Raw genomic sequence first — 5,886 nt, forward strand, 5'->3', positions numbered from 1 at the left:
TTCACCTGTCTGTATGTCAGCAGCACAATGTATAAAATCATGCAGATCAAAGTCATGCTCATATCAAACACCAGAATGGGGATTTAAGTGACTTTGAAGGTGACATTGTTCTTGGTGTTAGGTGGACTGGTATGAGTATTTCAGGATATGCTGATCGATTGGTATTTTCACCATCTTTAGGGTTTACAGAGAATGGGCCGAAAAAGAAAAAACATCCAGTGAGCTGTGGTTCTCTGGGAAAAAAATGCCTTGTTGATGGCAGAGGTCAGGGACAGACTGGCTCTAGGTGATAGAAAGGCAAGAGTAACTCAACAACTCGTTACCACCAAGGTATGCAGAAGAGCATCTGTGAATGCACAACACATCCAACTCTGAAGCTGATTGGCTACAGCAGCAGAAGACCACACCAGGTGCCACTCCTGTCAGCTACAAACAGGAAACTCAGGCTACAGCGGGCACGGGCTCACCGAAATTAGACAATGGAAGACTGGAAAGAGGTTGCCTGGTCAGATGAGTCTCAATTCACTGCGGCAACATCCAGATGGTAGGGTCAGAATTTGGTGTAAGCAAAATAAAACCATTGATGCATCTTGCCTTGTATCAACAATTCAGATTGGTTGTGGTATAATGGTGTGGAGAGTATTTTATTCGCACACTTTGGGGCCCTTAGTGCCAACTGAGCAATGTTTAAATGCCACAGCCTACCTGAGTATTGTTGCTGACCATGTCCATCCCTTTATGACCACAGTGTACCCAGCTTCTAATAGCTACTGCAGCAGGGTAACGTGCCATGTCACAGAGCTCATATCATCTCAGACTGGTTTCTTGAACATGAAAATAAGTTCACTGTACTCAAATGGCCTCCAGTCACTAGATTTCAATAGAGCACCTATGGAATGTGATGGGATGGGAGATTTGGATGGATGGATGGATTTGCATGAGGGTACAGCAGACAAATGTGCTGCAACTGTGTGGCCAGTGTGTGTATCTTCTTGACAATGATTGACTGGCACCAAATACACTGGCACTGAATAAGGACCCCACGTATATTTACGTATATTAAGCTGTAGTGATGAGGATTCTCACGTTATCTGCGCTGACATTTTACGCGGGATCGTGGTGATACCGCTCCGACGGTGACACTGGTCCTGCGCTCATATTTCTTGGCTTGTCTCGGCCAGCAGGGGACATAGCAGCGTCGCCCCACTCGTGCAGAGAAGATGGGCGACCGTTGAGCAGCAGATACTTATATGAAGCAGAACGAAAATCGCGAGAGCAACAAAGAATGCACGCGGTGCGCTCTGGCCAAAACGCCGTCTGGCATTTCCCAAAGGGTTCAGGCGGAGCTGGGTAGCTCCTTGCTGGTGTTGCGCCATATTTTGTGACCGTTGTAATGCGTGACTTCAGGGGTGCCGTTTCACACGTTATTGGGAATGAAGGTTCCTGTTCACATGCACGTGCCTTCTGCACATCTTACGTACCGTAATTTTTTAATTTTTCAAGGCAGCAGACTTTTTCAAAGCAGCAGCGTTTCCACTTTTTGTTCCGTCATCTTATTTGGGGACATTCTAAAACGCTTAATGTGAAAAAGCTTAATGTCGCTATTTTGGTACATTAAACCACACCAAGTTTGTCACACACATATCTGGTCATACAGACTTTCACCTGACAAAAAAACAAAACCAAAATGCTAGGAATTTGGACTTTATACTACTCTCTTCCTTGCCTGTGCCACGTCATGCATGCTATCACAGAAAACACAAAACACAAGCAGGATAGACCAAAAGCTAAGGATAAAATAAAACCATAAAACAAACAGGTGAGACAGACCAAAGGCCAGCCTTGTTCCATGACTGGAAGGGTGTCAACTTTTAAGCTGCTCATGCAAGCCACTGAGCTACATAGCAGGCCAGGGAATAAGGATTCCCTGTCATTACACAAATAAATCACTCCAGGTAATAGCAGACGCTATAGAAATGGAGGTGAAAAAGAAAAGATGGAAGAGAGAGGAGAGAAAGCAGAAGAGTCAGAGATCAGGAGACGAGCAAGAGAGAGAGTGAGCTGGGGCATTAGGGGCAGCGGGAGCAGCAGCTGCAGAAGCTGGGGCCGTTGGGGCATTAGGTGTAGGAGCAGTAGTAGGAATAGTGGGTGTAGCTGCGGGGGGTTTGGCTGCAGCAGGAGCTATAGGAGGGGGGTTGAAGGAACCAAAGTTGCAGCCAGAGCAGACAGTGTAGGAGAGGCTGCAAAAAATGCAGCTGAAGCTGTGGCAGAGATATCAGGAAAAACTGCAAAAGAAACTTGGGAATTATGGCAGAGACTGACAAAAGCAAAGGAAACACTATATATAAATTACTATAGTAGGTCAAATGGAAGGAAGCAGCTGCTTCAGTGATAGATGCAAGTAAACAGCTGCTACATTAATTAGATGTAAGGAAAGAGCCGCTTCATTGATTAAGCTGCAGGGCAGGCAGGACTATCTACTGTGACAGAAGTGTGGGGTGCCACACGAAAACTAGTCAGACCTGGAGAATAAGCTCTCACACAGCTTCAGCAGCGACTCTACTAAGATGGGATGACTCTTCCCAGCATGAATGCGATCACCTGTGATCAAATGCTGCACATGAATCGGGGGGTTTTAACCATCATCCTACCCACATATTTACATACACGGGCTACCGACTGGGGGCATCAAGAATAATTTACTGAAAGGAGCAATGATAATGGCAGAATAATAATGGCAAATCATTTCTTCTCAAAGTACTATTAGTCTTGCAATTAATGTCATCTAATATTATTACAATTAATTTGCATACTTTGTAAAATAAAAATCTACACTTTTCTTCTGTAGCTTCTATCCCGAGCACAATCCACATTAAAAGTTATTGACCCTCTGATTCTGCTATCACTTACTTTTCAGTAATTTCAAGTAAACATTATGCGTGTTGTATTTGTATGATGAAATCAATCTTTGAGCTCAGTATGAAATAACTGAAATAAACACAGTCATTCAAACTTGGGCACTTTTCAATTTTGTTTTGTCTTTCAATAAAAGCTGCAGCATCAAATCTGGCCAATTCTGATCTGCTTGCCATTCTTGCCTAAAAAACAAATGCTGGGGTTATCAAAAACTATGTTATATAGCTATATTCCAGATTTTTCACATCTTGGAGCTCCGAGGAACCTCCTTCTCCATACATATCCCTCTTTCCCACTCTTCCCTCAAATACTGTTACATTTGTGTTTTTTCCACTCACACCCTGTCTTGATCATGCTCTGACTGCATGGCATCCATATGCGTGTCAAGTTATTTTACAGTCTTATCTTATATAATAGGACATGAACATTGAATTTGATAGTTATCTTTTATTTTTATTTCTGAACACAACACACGAACATGAAGGAATCGTTTGCATTTGGAACCAACCCCTCCGCCAAAGCCCCAGCGGAAAACTGGCCGCGGACCGGGGTGGGAATCCTCAAGCTGGAAGGCAGTACTGCTTCATGTTCACATTAGCTAGCTAGCTAGTTAGCATGGATTCAGAATGCACTGTACTACAACTATAAAGGACGTAACGTGACACAGTAAAACAATTACTAACTGGCAATGCACGTTAGCATTACTTTAAATGACAACTTTACCTGACACTTACCAGAAGAGTCGCCTATACGTTAGCCGAATGACAGCAGGCAGAAGCCGGCACGTTTTCCAGTAATATACCGGAGTTAAACTTATTTACACACTTTTAACACAAACACTGGCAGCTATTAACTCATAGGTGGTAGTAAAGCTGAAATTAAAATAAGGCAACACTTATTTTGATACTTTTTTTTGGTTGTTTTTTTACTTAACCGTTCCTTCCTCCCATTCCTCTGTCTCTGCTTATTGACGTTTAGGAGAGAGTGCCAAACATAAATTAACGATGCAAGATTGTCAAACCAAGACAGACACAGCACAAAAGAGACGACAAAGACACAAATATTGAATATATGTTTTATTGTAAAGCTCACATCCTAGCATATCTTATCCTAGCATATCTACAAACACATTTATTATTGTATAGCACGATATCACATTACACCGTCTCAAAACGCTTTACAGCATCCCCACCCAAAGCCCCCAGTGAGTAAGCCATAGGCGACAGTGGCAAGGAAAAACTCCCTATTAGGAAGAAACCTTGGGAGGGACCAGACTCAAAGGGGGAGCCCATCCTCCAGGGGCCGGCAGGGAAAGTCAACTTATCTAACTTACCTACCTTAGCTTATCTAACTTACCTACCTTAGCTTATCTAACTTACCTACCAACACTTACACGACATCTCTATTAATACGCCGTCCCCGTCCATAGCCCATTATTAATCTATTACTCCTGGCGGATTGCTGAGGCTGCCCCTGGCCCATCTCAGGTCGCCGGTCACTGGAGCCATGGAAGTCCGTGCTTCGCCGTCCCCGGCCATAGCCTATTAGTCCAGCAGTATTCTGTTTTAAGACAAGGAGAGGTTATTGATATTGTATTGAACCTCTGTGGGTATTAAAGGTATATCCACAAGCAAACCAGCAACAGTCCTAATTCACACTGTGGTGTATGCGAAACACCGCCCCCCCACCTCCTAAGCGGCAGCATATACGATTTCATCCAGCACCCTCCCTTAGCACGCCATATTGCACGGACAGATTGGTCACTGATCTGAAACGAGTTGAGCTACTTTGTCGAGTTAGGCTACCGTAGTGCTAATTGATAGCCCTATCCCTTACCCTAATCCCCAAAAAACCCGTAAAACCCTAACCCCCCAAAAAACCCTAAAAGCTCAACTCGTCGGAACACCGGCATGCATTCTGCGGCAGGGATGCATTTTTCCTCATAACGCATGTTATACTCTAATTCAAGTGTTCTAATAGTCTCTTAATCTAGGGCTTTACCTTCGGCATGTAACACTTCCTCCGCGTCTTATGTATCCTTTCCGTTTCCTTACTTGTTATTTTTATTTTGATAATAATTACAATTTTGATCTTGATTACTTTAATTTCGTTTCTCTCCATTTTATAGAAGACTTAAAAACACAGTCACTCGTTAAAGCGCTGGAAAGAAGTTTGAGAAACTTCCCCGCGTCTACGGGGAATGCGTAGGGGAGACCGGGTATGGTTGTAACACTTTTTGCTAATCGATAGCCCTAACCCTTACACTAACCCCCAAAAACCCCTAAAACCCTAACCCCCAAAAAGCTCAACTCGTCAGAACACCGGCATGCATTCTACGGCAGGGATGCCTTTTTCTGCATAACACATGTTATATTCTAACTCGAAGTGTTCTAATAGTCTCTTAATCTAGGGCTTTACCTTCGGCATGTAACACTTCCTCCGCGTCGTATCTATCCTTTCTGTTTCCTTCTTTATTTTTATTTTGATATTAATTTTAATTTTGATCTTGACTGTAATTTCGTTTTTCTCCATTTTTTAGAAGACTTAAAAACACAGTCACTCGTTAAAGCGCTGGAAAGAAGTTTGAGAAAAGAAGCACACGTGATTCAAAAGTAATCAAGCTGTTGTCACGGATGCCCATTCGTACCATAACAGACAATACGATCCTATGCAGGTCGTCGGCAACTTTCGGCTGCGATCGGCTCGGACTGACCGGTCGTAGGTGCGATTCGGGCCGTAAGCAGGGTTGCCAACTCTGACGCATCTGGGGTGACACTCAAGCTTTCAAGCTGAAACGCTCACAGCAAGAAATCTTTCGGCGAATATCTGTTAATCCATGTTAAACCTAATTTTTTCTATTAAGTACCCCATTAAGTTTGTTTGCTACAAACTGCACCAAGTCAAACCTCTGCAAGAATATCACAGACCTGGTGAGTTCATGACAAATAGGCCTACATGGTGTTCCTTTGC

The 5,886-nt window shown here is 43.4% G+C and overlaps 1 long non-coding RNA gene across 1 annotated transcript; it reads right to left on the minus strand.

Moving 5' to 3' along the window:
• Positions 1 to 3,977: 3,977 nt before the first annotated feature.
• LOC140579116 (uncharacterized) lies at positions 3,978 to 5,619 on the minus strand. The gene is made up of 2 exons (XR_011983315.1): positions 5,335 to 5,619; positions 3,978 to 4,476 (listed from the first exon to the last, which is right to left on the minus strand). It is a non-coding gene; the product is annotated as an uncharacterized lncRNA (long non-coding RNA).
• Positions 5,620 to 5,886: the final 267 nt, after the last annotated feature.

The sequence above is a fragment of the Paramormyrops kingsleyae genome, chromosome 17, assembly GCF_048594095.1.
Source record: "Paramormyrops kingsleyae isolate MSU_618 chromosome 17, PKINGS_0.4, whole genome shotgun sequence".
NCBI lineage: Eukaryota > Metazoa > Chordata > Actinopteri > Osteoglossiformes > Mormyridae > Paramormyrops > Paramormyrops kingsleyae.